Below are 19,267 nucleotides of genomic sequence, written 5' to 3' on the forward strand. Positions count from 1 at the left end.
ATGTCACACTGTAGCTTTCCATTAGTTATCATCAAACCAAGGTACTTTACAGCAGGAGTCCCCAGCCTCTGGGATCTAATGCCTGATGATATGAGGTAGAACTGATGTAATAATAACAGAAATAAAATGCACGATAAATGTAGTGTGCTTGAATCATCCTGAAATCTTCCCCTGCCCTAGTGCGTGGAAAAATTATCTTCCAAAAACCTGGTCCCTGGTGCCAAAAAAGTTGGGGACCGCTGCTCTACAGGAAGCAAGTAAGTAATGTGAGGATGAAAGTTGCCCCTTCCACCTTCAAATAAAGGGCCTTTGGATTTTCTGACTTTATGGTTAAGATGTACCAGTGAGTTTTAATTTGAAGAGATAATGACTAGGAAAATGAAAACCAGGGATATATGAATGTAAAATATGGAGTGCAGAATAATATTTCTTATTTTGGGGCTTCAACTTAAGAAAATTTTGTATCATGAGGCTATAATAGTAAATGGTAAGCCTAGGAGTTTGGATAATTGAAATCTCAGTGAAACTAAAAGGCTCTTCCTGAGGGTGTAAAGAAATAAGACTGAAAGCAAAGTCAAGGGGATGATAAAAGTAGATGCACAGAGGTATGTGGTATTTCTAAAGAGGGTAGAATTTAGAGTTTAGGAGATGACTCAGTCATGTATATATGGAGTCACTTTTGGCAAATCATCTCATCCCTTTGTACTCAGAAGTCCCTTTTGGGAACAACCATTAAAATCAGTTCCGACCTCTTCATCTACTACTTCAGATTCTATGTTACATTCATACTTCACCATCTGCTTGCATGTGGAAGGCCCACCTGTGTTTACTGCCTCTGTGCTCACAGTTTTGTCTTCCAAAGTGTTTCCAAGGAGACTCGGAGTTCCATGAGAGCAAGGGCTAGAACTTCCTTCTGTATATCTCCAGAATTTCTCGTAGCCACACATAGAACAATATTGGCTCTCAAGATTGTCTTTAATTCAGAATATAAGAAAGAAAGCAAGAAGGAAGGAATAAAAAAAAAAAAAAAGAAAACAATGTGGCTTAGTATTGATTCATTCATACTCAGAGGCCGGCTCAACTCTATAATTAGTATCACACATGTCAGGACAAATTCCACAGGGAGAAGTCAATCTGTGCAGGAGGAGCAAAGTGAGATATTGGGGATGTGGAAAGACAATAATGAAATAATTAACATAGATTTTCAAATCAGTAACACAAATCAAATCAGTGAGCTAATAAGCCTTCCATCCTCAGATGGAAGGAGAGAGAAAAAGAAGGAGGGAGTAAGGGAGAAAGAGGATGAATACAAGAAAGGAGATTGTTATTTTGAAACTGGGAACTCAAGCTGTGCTCTCCGAAATAGGTGATATTCACTACCAGCCATCTACACTGACTTTTAAGGTAATGTTTGTGGAGATTAAAAATAAAAAAAAAAGTAAAAAATAAAAGATGAGTGGAGTAATTACCAGTATGAGCCTGGTATTAAGAAAAACAGTGGTTTTTCTATCTGCTGAAACAGCAGTCAGTCAGACAGTTACTATCAGGACTATTTGGCCTGCTGGATGGGTAACAGATTTTCCTAGCCACTAACTCAGAGTCTAGTCAAAGTGCTGGAGATATTCCAAGAGACATTCCCTTTCACTTATCAGAGGTGAGATCCTACATCGAGGCAAGACTATCCATATAATTTGACTTTTACTAAAGATCATTTAAATCAAATCTTCACAACATTTTCCACCTCAAATTTCACCATCCCTCTGAAACCTCTTCCATCAAGCTACTCCTCATTGTTATGAGCCATATACAGACTCTCCCTTCTGAAATCCTAAATCACTTCAATCAGTGACATTTAGACTTTCCTTAGCAAAAGAGCTATTAGTCGGTGTTGTAGTTCTTAATGCAAAATTCAGCATGGAATTTCAGTGTGGCAGAAGAGCTCTGGGGGAATGAACGGAGAGGGAGTAGGTTTGAGTCCTATTTTGATGCTGTTTTTATGCTAGTTCTGCAATAGCCCATTGGGAAAAGAAAAAAAGAAGGAAAACGGTCAGAAAATAAGGTTCTAATTTTAGCATCACAAAACTGTGTGAGCTTCATCAACTCAGCTCACTTATCTCACATCATTTAATATAAAAAACAAAGGGATGGAAGAAGGATATTTTGAAGGTCTTTTTCAGTCATAAAACTACTTAGAGGGAAATAATCCATTACACGGGCTTCCTGACGGCTCAGCAGGTAAAGAATGAGCCTGCAACGCAAGAGCCGCAGGAGACTTGCGTTTGATCCGTGGGTTGGGAAGATCCTCTGGAGGGGGAAATGGCAACCCATTCCAGTATTCTTGACTGAGAAATCCCATTGGCAGAGGAGCCTGGCGGGTTGCAGTCCATGGGGTCACAAAGAGTCTGACATGACTGAGTGAATAAGCAACAACAAGTCTATTATATTGGTGATTTCAATCCCAATACATCAAAAAAAGGGTTTTGGCATCAAAGATTTAGGGGAAAATGTCAACAAAAATATTTGTGTATTGAGGAGCATAGGTTCCTGTGACTAAATATTGTACAAAAAGGCTTTTCTTCATTTATTTTTTTATTTTTTATTTATTTATTTTTTTATTTAATTTTAAAATCTTTAATTCTTACATGTGTTCCCAAACATGAACCCCCCTCCCACCTCCCTCCCCATAACATCTCTGTGGGTCATCCCCATGCACCAGCCCCAAGCATGCTGTATCCTGCGTCAGACATAGACTGGCGATTCAATTCTTACGTGATAGTATACATGATAGAATGCCATTCTCCCAAATCATCCCACCCTCTCCCTCTCCCTCTGAGTCCAAAAGTCCATTATACACAGCTGTGTCTTTTTTCCTGTCTTGCATACAGGGTCGTCATTGCTATCTTTCTAAATTCCATATATATGTGTTAGTATACTATATTGGTGTTTTTCTTTCTGGCTTACTTCACTCTGTATAATCGGCTTCAGTTTCATCCATCTCATCAGAACTGATTCAAATGAATTCTTTTTAATGGCTGAGTAATACTCCATTTAGAGCATTGATTACTGACCAACTTGATGGACGAGGAGAAAGATCTATAATAAATGAAGAAATAGCTATGAAAGCCACATTCTTCAAAAATCATACAACCAGATTCCCATGTGTGCATGCTATTTCTCTCCTTTATTTAACACCATTTGAACCAAATATTTCATTGTTATGCCCCAGACTACTCTGTTGGCTTAAATAAATATTAGATTTCCCAGATATAAAAAGATTTTTCACCTTTTAAAGGGACTTAATAAGGTTCCAGTGACCTGTTCCTAAGTGAACGAAGTGTCTTTTTCTGCATATAGTTTTGAATTGAGAGAAGGTAAATCAAAATGACATTTTAAAACTTAAAATTAGTTTTAGTAAATCTAATATTGACAGTGTACTACTTGGGAACACCTGACACTTGAAAGATGTCTCTCAGAGAAATCCTGCTCTTTTTCCTCAAGCATGTCTGCATGCGAAGTTGTTTCAGTCACGTCCAAGTCTCTGCAGCCCTATGGACTGTAGCCCCAGGTTCCTCGGTCCATGGTATTCTCTAGGCAAAAATACTGGAGTGGGTTGCCATGTCCTCCTCCAGGAGATCTGCCCAATTCAGGGATGGAACTCGAGTCTCTTATGTTTCCTGCATTGGCAGGCGGGTTCTTTACCACTAGCACCACATGGACTGCCAGAGGAATATACATTTATTTCTTTGGAAACTTTGAATGTGAAATTGGGCATCAAAAATAACAAGCTGACAAAAATAATATTATGCTTAATTTTTTTAACTTGTTTAAAGTGCTTCCATGTTACTGAATTTAATTGCCTTAATTTTGGTAAACTTTTAAAGTGAGATAGAATTTAAAGTTAACCACATAAATCCTGTGTGTGAATTTTTTCAAATGTATATACATCTATAATGATTATCAAGCTAAAGAACACAATTAGCATATCAGGAACTTCCCTTGTGTCTTTTCTCAGTTAATTCTCATCCTGTAGAGGTAATTTTTTCTGTGATTTTTAACTACATAAATTGATATTGTCTGTTTTTGAATTTCACATAAATAATTATACAATATCCAATACTATTCCACCTGGGTTTATTAACAAAATTTCTATCTGATGTAGCCGTTATTATATGTACAAAGTTTCTTTATTTTTATTGCCATGTTATAGTTCATTAAAAAATACCACATTTTATTTATTCTAAGCTTGATAAGCAATTGGATCATTGCTAGTTTGGGGTTACTAGAACTAACACTGCTATCAACACTCATGTAAAATATATTTTGGAAAATTTTAGAATAATATTTTATTTGTTTAGCTTTATTAGTAACTACAAAAAATATTCCTGAGCAGTGGTTGCAGTACTAACTTACATGTTCATTACTAGTCCCAATGCTAATTTTATTATCATGTTATTGTGTTTTTTAAATTAATAGTTTCAATTTGAATAGGTTTAAACTGATGGTACACTTTGTTCTTAATTTTAATTTCTCTAATGCTATGTGAATATCTTTTAATAGTCTCATTCTATCAAATTTGTATGTTGAATTCTAAAATTTTGTTAATTTAATTTTCAGTTCTAAAATTTCCAGAATTGTTTTCAGTTTCCTAGCGAAATTTTTTTTTTTTTTTTTCCTGGTAGCTTCAATATCTGGATCACTCAGGTACTTTTTTATTATTTATTTTTACTTTTGAATTTTTTGGCTATTTGATTCTGTTTCTTGACTGAGAGAGGGGATGAGAGGGCAGACAGACTGAAACTACAATCACAGAAAACTAGCCAATCTGATCACATGGATCACAGCCTTGTCTAATAAAATGAAACTAAGCCATGCCATATGGGGCCACCCAAGATGGATGGGTCATGGTGGAGAGGTCTGACAGAATGTGGTCCATTGGGGAAGGGAATGGCAAACCACTTCAGTATTCTTGCCTTGAGAACCCCATAAACAGTATGAAAAGGCAAAAAGATAGGACACTGAAAGATGAACTCCCCAGGTCGGTAGGTGCCTAATATGCTACTGGAGATCAGTGGAGAAATAACTCCAGAAAAAATGAAGGAATGGAGCCAAAGCCAAAACAACACACAGGTGTGGATGTGACTGGTGATCGAAGCAAGGTTCAATGCTGTAAAGAGCAATATTGCATAGGAACCTGGAATGTTAGGTCCATAAATCAAGGCAAATTGGAAGTGGTCAAACAGGAGATGACAAGAGTGAACATCGGCATTCTAGGAATCAGTGAACTAAGATGGACTGGAATGGGTGAATTTAACTCAGATGACCATTATATCTACTACTGTGGGCAGGAATCCCTTAGAAGAAATGGAGTAACCGTCATAGTCAACAAAAGAGTTCAAAATGCAGTACTTGTATGCAATCTCAAAAACGACAGAATAATCTCTCTTTGTTTCCAAGGCAAACCATTGAATATCATGGCAATGCAAGTCTACGTCCTGACCAGTAATGCTGAAGAAGCTGAAGTTGAACAGTTCTATGAAGACCTACAAGGCCTTCTAGAAATAACACCCAAAAAAGATGTCCTTTTCATTATAGGGGACTGGAATGCAAAAGTAGGAAGTCAAGGAACACCTGAAATAACAGGCAAATTAAGCCTTGGAGTTTAGAATGAAGTGGAGCGAAAGCTAATAGAGTTCTGCCAAGAGAATGCACTGGTCATAGCAAACGCCCTCTTTGAATAACACAAGAGAAGACTCTACACATGGACATCACCAGGTGGTTGACATCAAATTCAAATTGATTATATCCTTTGCAACCAAAGATGGAGACGCTCTATACAGTCAGCAAAAACAAGACTGGGAGCTGACTGTGGCTCAGATCAGGAACTCCTTATTGCCATATTTAGATTGAAATTGAAGAAAGTGGATAAAACCACTAAACCATTCAGGTATGACCTAAATCAAATCCCTTATGACTATACGGTGGAAGTGAGAAATAGATTTAAGGGACTAGATCAGATAGACAGAGTGCCTGATGAACTATGGACAGAGTTTCGTGACATTGTACAGGAGACAAGAATCAAGACCATCCCCAAGAAAAGGAAATGCAAAAAAGCAAAATGGCTGTCTGAGGAGGCCTTACAAATAGCTGTGAAAACAACGGAAGTGAAAAGTAAAGGAGGAAAGGAAAGATATATCCATTTGATGCAGAGTTCCAAAGAACAGCAAGAAGAGATTAGAAAGCCTTCATCAGCGATCAATGCAAAGAAATAGAGGAAAACAACAGAATGGGAAAGACTAGAGATCTCTTCAAGAAAATTAGAGATACCAAGGGAACATTTCATGCAAAGATGGGCTTAATAAAGGACAGAAATTGTATAGACCTAACAGAAGCAGAAGATATTAAGAAGAGGTGGCAAGAATACACAGAAGAACTGTACAAAAAAGATCTTCATGATCCAGATAATCATGATGGTGTGATCACTCATCTAGAGCCAGACATCCTGGAATGTGAAGTCAAGTGGGCTTTAGAAAGCATCACTATAAACAAAGCTAGTAGAGGTGATGGAATTCCAGTTGAGCTATTTCAAATCCTGACAGATGATGCTGTGAAAGTGCTGCACTCAATATGCCAGCAAATTTGGAAAACTCAGCAGTGGACACAGGATTGGAAAAGGTCCGTTTTCATTCCAATCCGAAAGAAAGGCAATGCCAAAGAATGCTCAAAATATCACACAATTGCACTCATCTCACATGCTAGTAAAGTAATGCTTAAAATTCTCCAAGCCAGGATTCAGCAATATGTGAATCGTGAACTTCCAGATGTTCAAGCTGGTTTTAGAAAAGGCAGAGGAACCAGAGATTAAATTGCCAACATCTGCTGGATCATTGAGAAAGCAAGAGAGTTCCAGAAAAACATCTATTTCTGCTTTATTGACTATGCCAAAGCCTTTAACTGTGTGGATCACAATAAACTGTGGAAAATTCTGAAAGAGATAGGAATACCAGACCACCTAACCGGCCTCTTGAGAAACTTATATACAGGTCAGGAAGCAACAGTTAGAACTGGACATGGAACAACAGATTGGTTCCAAATAGGAAAGGAGTATGTCAAGGCTGTATATTGTCACCCTGCTTATTTAACTTATATGCAGAGTACGTCATGAGAAACACTGGGCTGAAGGAAGCGCAAGCTGGAATCAAGATTGCCAGGAGAAATATCAAGAATCGCAGATATGCAGATGACACTACCCTTATGGCAGAAAGTGAAGAGGAACTAAAAAGCCTCTTTATGAAAGTGAAAGAGGAGAGTGAAAAATTGGCTTAAAGGTCAACATTCAGAAAACTAAGATCATGGAATCTGGTCCCATCACTTCATGGCAAGTAGATGGGGAAACAGTGGAAACATTAGCTGACTTTATTTTGGGGTTCTCCAAAATCACTGCAGATGATGATTGCAGCCATAATATTAAAAGACATTCCTTTGAAGGAAAGTTATGACCACCCTAGACAGTATATTAAAAAGCAGAGACATTACTTTGTCAACAAAGGTCTGTCTAGTCAAGGCTATGGTTTTTCCATTGGTCATGTATGGATGTGAGAGTTGGACTGTGAAGAAAGCTGAACACTGAAGAATTGATGGTTTTGAACTGTAGTGTTGGAGATGACTCTTGCGAGTCCCTTGGACTGCAAGGCAATCCAACCAGTCCATCCTATAGGAGATCAGTCCTGGATGTTCATTGGAAGGACTGATGCTAAAGCTGAAACTCCAATAATTTGGCCACCTGATGCAAAGAGCTGACTCATTTAAAAAGACCCTGATGCTGGGAAAGATTGAGGGCAGGAGGAGAAGGGGACGACAGAGCGTGAGATGGGTGGATGGCATCACCGACCCGATGGAGATGGATTTGGGTGGACCCTGGGAGTTGGTGATGGACAGGGAGGCCTAGCGTGCTGTGGTTCATGGGGCCGCAAAGAGTCAGACACGACTGAGTGACTGACTGAACAGAACTTGGCATGCGCAATAAGTTTTCCCTAAGTATTGACTCCTGTATGTTTTGAATGAAGCCATCTTTTTCCAGAGAGGGTTTAATTTTACTCTTGCAGGTCGATAAAGTATAGATAAATCACTTTATTGCAGTGGAGTCTCTGTTTCCACTTTTAATAAGCATGGCTGATTTTAGTTTGCTCTTAGTCCTAGGGCATAACTCCCACTCATAAAGTATAGCATTTTTATGTATTACCTGAAAATCCTCCTTCCTTCTTCCCTTCCTCCCTTCCTTTATTTCCCCTTTTTACTTCCATAGCCAGTCCTGAATTTTATTAATAACCTCTTTGTGACTCAGTTCAGTTCAGTCGCTCAGTCATGTCCGACTCTTGGCGACCCCATGAATCGCAGCATGCCAGGCCTCCCTGTCCATCACCAACTCCCGGAGTTCACTCAGACTCACGTCCATCGAGTCAGTGATGCCATCCAGTCATCTCATCCTCTGTCGTCCCCTTCTCCTCCTGCCCCCATCCCTCCCAGCATTAGTCTTTTCCAATGAGTCAACTCTTCGCATGAGGTGGCCAAAGTACTGGAGTTTCAGCTTCAGCATCATTCCTTCCAAAGAAATCCCAGGGCTGATCTCCTTCAAAATGGACTGGTTGGATCTCCTTGCAGTCCAAGGGACTCTCAAGAGTCTTCTCTAACACCACTATTCAAAAACATCAATTCTTCGGTGCTCAGCCTTCTTCACAGTCCAACTCTCACATCCATACATGACCACAGGAAAAACCATAGCCTTGACTAGACGGACCTTAGTCGGCAGTAATGTCTTTGCTTTTGAATATGCTATCTAGGTTGGTCATCACTTTTCTTCCAAGGAGTAAGCATCTTTTAATTTCATGGCTGCAATCACCATCTGCAGTGATTTTGGAGCCCCAAAAAATAAAGTCTGACTCTGTTTCCACTGTTTCCCCATCTATTTCCCATGAAGTGATGGGACCGGATGCCATGATCTTTGTTTTTTGAATGTTGAGCTTTAAGTCAACTTTTTCGCTCTCTTCTTTCACTGTCATCAAGAGGCTTTTTAGCTCCTCTTCACTTTCTGCCATAAGGGTGTTGTCATCTTCAAATCTGAGGTTATTGAGATTTCTCCCCGCAATCTTGATTCCAGCTTGTATTTCTTCCAGTCCAGCATTTCTCAGGATGTACTCTGTATATACGTTAAAGAAGCATGGTGACAATGTACAGCCTTGATGTACTCCTTTTCCTATTTGGAACCAGTCTGTTGTTCCATGTCCAGTTCTAACTGTTGCTTCCTGACCTGCATACAGATTTCTCAAGAGGCAGGTTAGGTAGTCTGGTATTCCCATCTCTTTCAGAATTTTCCACAGTTTATTGTGATCCACACAGTCAAAGGCTTTGGCATAGTCAATGAAGCAGAAATAGATGTTTTTCTGGAACTCTCTTGCTTTTTCCATGACTCAGCGGGTGTTGGCAATTTAATCTCTGGTTCCTCTGCCTTTTCTAAAACCAGCTTGAACATCAGGGAGTTCACGGTTCACGTACTGCTGAAGCCTGGCTTGGAGAATTTTGAGCATTACCTTACTAGTGTGTGAGATGAGTGCAATTTTGTGGTAGTTTGAGCATTCTTTGGCATTGCCTTTCTTTGGGATTGGAATGAAAACGGACCTTTTCCAGTCCTGTGGCCACTGCTGAGTTTTCCAAATTTGCTGGCATATTGAGTGCAGCACTTTCACATCATCATCTGTCAGGATTTGAAATAGCTCAACTGGAATAGCTCATCACCTCCACTAGCTTTGTTCGTAGTGATGCTTTCTAAGGCCCACTTGACTTCACATTCCAAGATGTCTGGCTCTAGATGAGTGATCACACCATCATGATTATCTGGGTCGTGAAGATCTTTTTTGTATAGTTCTTCTGTGTATTCTTGCCAGGCAGCCAAATTATTTTCTAAGGTTTTTAGCTTATCAGATACTCTCTTCACTTGCTATTTAGAAGTCTCAGCTCATACATACACAATGTAAGAAGGGCACAATGCCCAAAGTAGGAAATTACTTATGTTTCTAGACTCATTTTCTTTTGATTTCCTGCTTCTGGTGCTTTTGGCCTCAAGTTTTTGCCATTATAGGAACCCCAAACTCCAGACTGTGTCTCTGTTCCCCAGTTTGACTGTCCATTTTTTTAGGCTACCTTGGCTTTCATTTCCCTAAAATATGATTGATTAACTTTCTGAGGCAAACCCAGAAGTGAATGGGGACTTACTTTGGTGTGCTTTCTTGCTCCTGCCTGCCCTGGTTTCTTTCCTATGACATCAAATGGTTGTTTACAAACTTTATCTATCCTTTATAGTTTCTCTCAGTGGTAGGATGAATTTGTTACATGTCCCATTATCATGGTTAAAATATATATATAGGAAGTGAAGACTAAGTAAACATTTCCTATGATCACACAGTAAGGCTTTTGTAGACTGAGGATTCTAACTAGTCTCAGAAACTTGTGATCCAAGCTTTCTGTTTCACACCCTTCAGATTTCATATACTCTGAAATTCCATAGTTCAATTTTGGTCAGATTATATTGAAGAGGAGCATTAACAAGCCAATGATTTTAGCTTGCAACGAAACACAATCTTGGTATTCTGGTAGTCAGTATTATGAATGCTGACTTAATTAAATATTACATTAAAGGGATAGAGAGAAGTTTTCTTGAATTAGCAGCTACTTGTGAAGTTCACAATTAGAATATAGCATATAGAATACTGTAGAAATAAAATGACTCCTAACATCTCTTAACATGAATTCTAGCACTACTACCTTGACCAGAAGTCATATGTCAAATATGTTGATATATTAGAATATATTCATAATATCCAAGTCAGTGCCTGACAAGTGGACTTTTCAATGGAAAATGACATTTATTTTGTGACATCTTAAAATGCTTATAGTGATTTGCATTTACTATCTCATAAATACTTTACAGTGATGTTATAAGGTAGTTCCTTGCTATAAAGAAGGAAAGAATAAAAGATGCACAGTTATGGTCACAGGAATTTACCAGGGCAATGAGGAATTTGTGACAAAATCAGAAATGAAACTCAGGAAAACCTCAATGTTTTATGGATACATCCCAAGAACTTTAATTCACCCTGTATCTCTGGATCTATTCTCAGGTATTGAAAATGAATGAACTCCTGGGAGAAAGGTTTAAGAGACTTGAAAGAAAGTAAAGTGAAGTCGCTCAGTCGTGTCTGACTCTTTGTGACCCCATGGACTGTACCAGGCTCCTCCATCCATGGGATTTTCCAGGCAAGAATACTGGAGTGGGTTACCATTTCCTTCTCCAGGAAATCTTCCTGACCTAGGGTTTGAACCTCGGTCTCCCACATTGTAGGTAGACGCTTTACTGTCTGAGCCACCAGGGAAGTCTCATAAAAATATTACTGGAAGCACCTGCTGTTTAAAGTGTAATTGGAATCTTTCTCTCTTTTAATTTTCATATGCTCTCATAGGAATTCTAACCCTTTGTGCAGATCTTTCTTGATTCAGGAATTTAGAGAGTTCTCTATGGGAATTTTATTTGAACATCAGGGACACAATTTCATCTCAGCATGAATGATAAGCCCTGATATATTGGGATTAGGTTTAGACTCAGGGGTTTTTCCACTATTCCCTTGCATGTTCTAACAATAAGATTTCTAGCAATTTCCCTCCTAATACTTGTCACTGTTTATTCCAGATGTGACTAGTCTTAAAAATGTTCTAGAACTATTCACAAATCTTTTTTCATGTAAAATATTGATGAGCAGTTTGATTCCCCAAACAATTAAAATTTTTAATTGTTACAAAACTCAAAATATGAGAGTTTGAATCTCTTTCCTTATGGTACACTTCATCACAGAAATACCAAAGCAGTAAATGTGAGACAAAGTTTAATGAAAAGACCACCCAGTGGATATGAATTTTGTGACATCTACCTTAGGAAATAAATACTATTGACAAATGCAATTACTCCCTCTCTGATGGATAAGCCATCATTAGGTACAAAACTCTTTGTTCAGAAGTCTTCTCTCAATTGACTTTTCATTGTCATTTCAAGAAATTATCATCAGAATAGCACAACAATTTCTATGACAGTTCTAAAATTTCTGCACTTCTCAATATACTATTGGAACTTTCCATTACAGTAAACATAATATATTTCGTTTATAATTGAAGAAATTGGCTAAAAAACGATTGTACAAAATAAATACAATAAAATGTTTACCATCACTAATCATAGAAACAGGCATTTATGGATAGCATAGTCCTTCACTGTTTAATTAGACTATAATGGTCCTCATTGCCTAATAACTGATTTATTTAGAGATATCATTGTATTTTAGAAATTTGAGTCATCAGTTTTTGAATCATCATAGTAACTTCTAACTTTTATTGAACTTAATTACAATCTACATATAATTTGGTAAAAATTGCACTCTCTCTTTTAATAAAAGCTTTCTTTCTGAGTCTTAGTATGGAAAATAGATTAAATTATACTTGGAGGAACTTTTACCACAGTAGGCTAAGAAAAAAGAAAACAACAACTATTAAACCCTTTCCTCTAAACATATGAGTGTTCAAAGATTGCCATTTCATAGGTTTGCTAATTTTCAAAAAAAAGAATGATTCAGATAATTGCTATGATTTCTTTCCTTAGATGTTATCACTTGTAGTATGCTATTATTCCATCACAGAATAATAGGTTAAAAAAAAAATAAAAAGCATTGGTAATTTCCTAAAATGAGCCTTCATATTTTGCTTAAGAATTCAGAAAAGACCAGAATTTAATTAAATGCATTTTGTTCAGAAATGAAACTACTTGAGAAAAGAGAGTGGGTGGGGGAAGGGGAGAGAGTCAATTGTAATATAGTTTAGATTTTTACCAGCAATTGCTCACTTTGAATTGAGAAAATATAGTTACCTGTGAGCAACAGATGCTCAAGTGAACTTGTGTTTCAGTGCCAACTGCTTTAAATTGCTACATAATTTTTGAGATCTACATCTCCAGATTTTCAGGCCAAGATAAATGCTGCTACTTGAAAAACCTGTGAACATGTGTCAAATTACATGATCTTGGTTGCCATATTCAATTATGAAAGTTGATCAGAAAGAAAGAATTCATATTTCTTTCATATGTATAACATATTCATACAAATAACAGGAAATAATTCAGTATTTAGTGAGATAAACATTAGTTATCATGGCCTTTCCATATTGCCAAAGCTGTGGTTTCTCCATTAGTCATGTACAGATGTGAGAATTGGACTATAATGAAGGCTGAGCTCTGAAGAATTTATGCTTTGTGTTGGAGAAGACTCTTGAGAGTCTCTTGGACAGCAAGGAGATCAAACCATCCAGTCCTAAAGGAAATCAGTCCTGAATATTCACTGGAAGGACTGATACTGAAGCTGAAGCTCCAATCCTTTGACCCCTGATGTGAAGAACTGACTCATTCAAAGAGCCCGTGATGTTGGTAAAGTTTGAAGGCAGGAGGAGAAGACGGCAACAGAGGACAAGATGGCTGGATGGCATCACCGACTCAGTGCACAGGAGTCTGAGCAAACTCTGGAAGATGACAAAGGACAGGGACACCTGGCATGCTGCAGCCCATGGTGCTGCAAAGAGTTGGATACAACTGAGCAAATGAACAACTGCCATCATTGCCTTTTAAACAAAACCAGTCCATATAATTCTGCATTCTGACAGGTCATCATTGCTCCTGAATGTTCACATTTTGTGACAAGAAACTGATAGCATCAATCAAAGCAATAATTAGTTTATTGTTTGGATTTGAGAAATATTGATATGGTTTCAAGCAAGCATGTATTTCTTAAAGCGTAGAAAGTGTTTCTTTAAATATTTGAGAGCAAAGCTGAAGCAAAAGTTAATTTGGTACTAACTTCAGATACGTGTGTGTGGATGTGTGTGTTAGTCATTCAGTCATGTCTGACTGTTTGAAACCCCATGGATAGCCCACTAGCCTTCTTTGTCCATAAGATTCTCCAGGCAAGAATACTGGCCTGGGTTGCCATTCCCTTCTCCAGGAGATTTTCCCAGCTGAGGGATAGTACCCTGGTCTCCTCATTGCAGGCAGATTCTTTACCATCTGAGCCACCAGGGAAGCCCAGCTTCAGATACAGCTCAGCTTAATACATAGATAGCTATCATCTGATGAATGGTTATTTTTGGGTACATGGCACGTTTTCTCCATATTTTGCATATAGTCTGATGGCTGCTATCTTGAGGGAACAATTTATTTTGGTTTATTGTGAAAAATTGCAGTGCCTATCAATGATTATTACAGTGTAGTCACAACCATGGCCTATGTGCTTATGTTTCTACATTCAGTCTAACCCTTCATGGTTTCCTTATTACTTTAGCCCCCATAGCTCAGTTTCTTCTTTTCAACAGTCTCTCAATTTTTTTGCATTTGATTTCAATCATGATGATATAGTTTTGTGTATGCATATTCAAACTGTATGCTACTTAGGCCTCTATACCATCAATGAGTGCTGCGGAGGGGGATTATTCCCTCACTGTTCATCAAGGTAGACATGAGTGATTCAAGTCTGGAAATAAAGTCTTATTATTTTTTTGTTTTTTATACCAAGTTGAACATTTATTCCAAAATCTTTTTAAAAGACAGTATGTATTATCACCTCAACTAGACTGTTAACTAGTTATTGTGTCTTCTATGATCTCCACATTTCTCCTTGGTACCCAGTGGGAGAATTATGTATTTTTATTTCATATTACAATCTGCCAACATAAGAATAATTAAAGGAGAGATCATAAAGTGTTATTAGTCTTTCTGACCCTTTAGCTATTTCTTTCATAAAAAAAAAAATCTGTGTGTTTTTTGCATATATTCAGGTTTTATAGCATTGATTTAAAATCACAGTCAGATTATCTCATATGAGAGTTTCTCTTGCTATTTGAAGTTCTGAACTTTCTGTAATCCATGGGCTTATCAAGACCATCTTAATCAGATATTTTGGCCAGATGTTTGTGATCTGGGTTGTTCAATTGTGTAAATGTCAAAATTAGGATATTCTCTTACATTTGTATTGCCTAGTAACACTTTCACTCTTCACTTTCATGCATTGGAGAAGGAAATGGCAACCCACTCCAGTGTTCTTGCCTGGAGAATCCCAGGGACGGGGGAGCCTGGTGAGCTGCCGTCTATGGGGTTGCTCAGAGTCGGACATGACTGAAGCGACTTAGCAGCAACAGCAGCAGCAGTAACTATGTTAAGACATTCATTCATTTTTTCCTTTTTGTATCTATTTTGCTCTTTGCCTTCTTTTCTTCATTCCAGCAATCATTTCTCAAAGGTTTATTATGCACTGGAAGGTAGAACATCCAAGAGTGTTCTAACATAAAGAAGTCTCAGACTTGCCAGAAGCTCAGAAGGTGAGAGGTGAAGGAGTGAAGTCACCCCCAAATCAAAACTGCAATGCAATGAGATATCTATTTTGCTGGACTGGAAGAAACACAAGGTGGAATCAAGATTGCTGGGAGAAATATCAATAACCTCAGATATGCAGATGACACCACCCTTAAGGCAGAAAGTGAAGGGGAACTAAAAAGCCTCTTGATGACAGTGAAAGTGGAGAGTGAAAAAGTTGGCTTAAAGCTCAATATTCAGAAAACAAAGATTATGGCATCCGATCCCATCACTTTATGGGAAATAGATGTGGAAACAGTGGAAACAGTGTCAGACTTTATTTTTTGGGCTCCAAAATCACTGCAGATGGTGATTGCAGCCATGAAATTAAAAGACGCTTACTCCTTGGAAGAAAAGTTATGACCAACCTAGATAGCATATTCAAAAGCAGAGACATTACTTTGCCGACTAAGGTCCGTCTAGTCAAGGCTATGGTTTTTCCTGTGGTCATGTATGGATGTGAGAGTTAGACTGTGAAGAAGGCTGAGCGCTGAAGAATTGATGCTTTTGAACTGTAGTTTTGGAGAAGACTCTTGAGAGTCCCTTGGACTGCAAGGAGATCCAACCAGTCCATTTTGAAGGAGATCAGCCCTGGGATTTCTTTGGAAGGAATGATGCTGAAGCTGAAACTCCAGTACTTTGGCCACCTCATGCGAAGAGTTGACTCATTGGAAAAGACTGATGCTTTGAGGGATGGGGGTAGGAGGAGAAGGGGACGACAGAGAATGAGATGACTGGATGGCATCACTGACTCAATGGACGTGAGTCTGAGTGAACTCCGGGAGTTGGTGATGGACAGGGAGGCCTGGCGTGCTGTGATTCATAGGGTCACAAAGAGTCAGACAGGACTGAGCAACTGAACTGAACTGAAACCAGTTGATTCATTAGGGAAAATGAAGAGGATTCTACTTAAAATATGACAGTCATAACACATCTTGAAATATGAACATGTTTACTTAGAATGGAGAAAGTATGGAATGTCCTCTAGGTAGGGATACAATAATTATAAAACCAAAGAGAAATGAAAGAACACAGGGTGTTTAGGAAGAGTAAGTCTCTCCATGGATGCATCTGCAGTTGTGATCCCCTTGCTCCCTTATCATAGTGGGGGAATGATGGAGGGATGACCCAGAAGAGGTTCCTACACAAGACACATGCATGAAAGGTTACTCCTGCAATTGTGCTCTGAAACTGGTTATTTGAAAAAAGTTTTTCTGCAAACTGTACTGAGTACATAAAAAACATATCAGATTATCAAGCAAATAATTTTGAGAACAAGAATGACACAACCAGAAAACTTACTTCCAGGAGAGACATGCCATTCTTCATGTTAAAAAGGATCATTTAAAATTAGTTAGAATATATTTTCACGTGGCTCTTTGAGGAAAAAATGGCTTTGTGCCCAATCTACTCACTGGACAGAATTAGTTAATCAAATATATGTTGTCCTAGTGATCATTCTTTCTTCTTTTTAATTGGTATTACTTCTCCTAATGTATTTTTCAGTTACTGTGAGTCACTGTTCCCAGTCAGTGTTTGTCCCTGGCAATCCGATCCCCTTAGAATACTGGAGAACCCATGGACATCATCGACCAATTAGGTTTGAAGGTTAAACATCATGAATGGGTTGTAAGCACAGGTTCCTATTTTCTTCTACTCTTAGCAAGATAATCTAATTAGACAGCATCCTTTGAGCTCTTAGAAGAGAGCCACAATGGCACGCATTGACATAAAAGCCTATGGGCTAAAAATTCTTGTTGCTACAGTAAATTAAATATAATTTGAAGTGTCTTCAGTGAACATATGCATGTATGCTTCTTCAGCTTCAAGAATATTTAGATCTGTGTTTCTTACAGTTAGATAGTACACTTTGTTTACATTTTGTAAAGAGAAAATATCTCTGTGTGTATGTGCTATCTAAGTGCATGTATTTATGTTTATAAAATGAACACCTGGGAGTAAAGATGTCAGACTAGCTTGAGAAACACTTCAGTGAAAGGTAAATGTTGATTTCTAGCCACCACATATAACAGATACTGGATTTGCCATCCCAAACCAACTAAAAACTAGACAACATACATAAAATGATGGTTTTCAGATATTGAACATTGATAGTGCAGGACAATGATACCTGAGACATAGGAGATAAATGAGGTGAGCCAAAGATTGTTCCATTTTTGCTATCTAGGGAGTTTGCAAGCTAAAACATAGGTACTAGGAAACTAAGTGAAGGCCAGAAATATTCCAGATTTAAAGAGACAGAGTTGAGAGACCAGGACAGACAAAGCAGGGGGAGTTCACTATAGCACAAGAGAAGAGAGGAGGATTACCATTAAGTCTTGAACTAGTAATAATCAGTGCATGAATGTAAGAAAATTGTTAAAAGTTGAGGGGAGAACCACTCCAAATTTTTTTCAAAGAATGATTTATTATTATTATTATTACTATTGAACTGAATTTTACATCACATTAAATTAACAATTTTAGTATGAACAGTTCAGGGCCATGTATTCTGTCTTCTTCCAAAATATTTTCATTATTACAAAAGGAAACCCTGTACTCTGTCTTCTCCCCTAGCAACCACAATATGTTAATTGTTTAAGTATCTATTTTCAATTATTTGGGGTTTATTATTTAGGAGTGGTGTTTATAGGTCATATGGTAATTCTGTGTAAATTTTTGAAAGTCTGCCAAACTGTTACCTATATTTGCTTAACTACTTAATATTCCTAATAACAATGTACCAAAGTTTCATTTCCTCTATACACTTTCCAGTACTTGTTATTTTCCATCAACAAAAATAGCCATCATTGTTGTTGTGAAATAGTGCATGTGTGTGTGTGCTAAGTCGCTTCAGTCATGTCTGACTTTGCAATCCTATGGACTGTAGGCAGCTAGGCTCCTCTGTCCATGGGATTCTACAGGCAAGAATACTGGAGTGGGTTTCCATGTTCTCCTCCAGGGGATCTTGTCAATCTAGGGATCAAACATGCATCTCTTATGTCTCCTGCTTTGGCAGGTGGGTTCTTTACCATTAGTGCCACATGGGAAGCCCCTGGTGTGAAACAGTACCATTTGTGATTTTGAGTTGCATTGCCCTATGATATACTTTCAGATGATTATTAGTGGCTTGGATATCTTCTCTTGAAAAATGTTTATGTAAGCCCTTTGCCCATTTAAACTGTCTTTTTGTTTTTGAGCTTTAAGTCTTTATACAGTCGGTCCTCCATATCTGTGGGTTCCACATTCTTGGATTCAACTGATTGTGAATAATATTCAGAAAAAAATTCCAAGAGTTCCAAAAAAAAACAAAACTTCAGTGTGCCATGCTGGTAATTATTTATGTAGCATTTATATTGTATCAGGTATTTTATGTAGTATAGAGATGATTTGAAGTATATGGGAGGATGTGTAGAGATTATATGCAAATATTACACCATTTTATATAAGGGAAGTAAGCATCCATGGATTTGGTATCCACAGGGGATCTTGGAACAATTCTATCCTGGAAAACAAGGGACCACTATGCATTCTGGCTTTTACACCTTTATCAGATTTATGACTTCCAAAATTTTCTACCATTCTGTAAATTATCTTTTCACTTGCTTGGTAATACCCTATGATATACAGAAGTTTTTAATTTTGATGAAGTATAATTAATGTAATTTTTTTGTTGTTGTTGCTCATGCTTTTGTTGTTCAATTACTCAGTCATGTCTGATTCTTTGCGATCCCATGGACTACACAGCACACCAGGCTTCCCTGTCCTTTACTATCTCCT

This window comes from Capricornis sumatraensis, chromosome 3 (assembly GCF_032405125.1).
Source record: "Capricornis sumatraensis isolate serow.1 chromosome 3, serow.2, whole genome shotgun sequence".
In the NCBI taxonomy this organism is placed as follows: domain Eukaryota; kingdom Metazoa; phylum Chordata; class Mammalia; order Artiodactyla; family Bovidae; genus Capricornis; species Capricornis sumatraensis.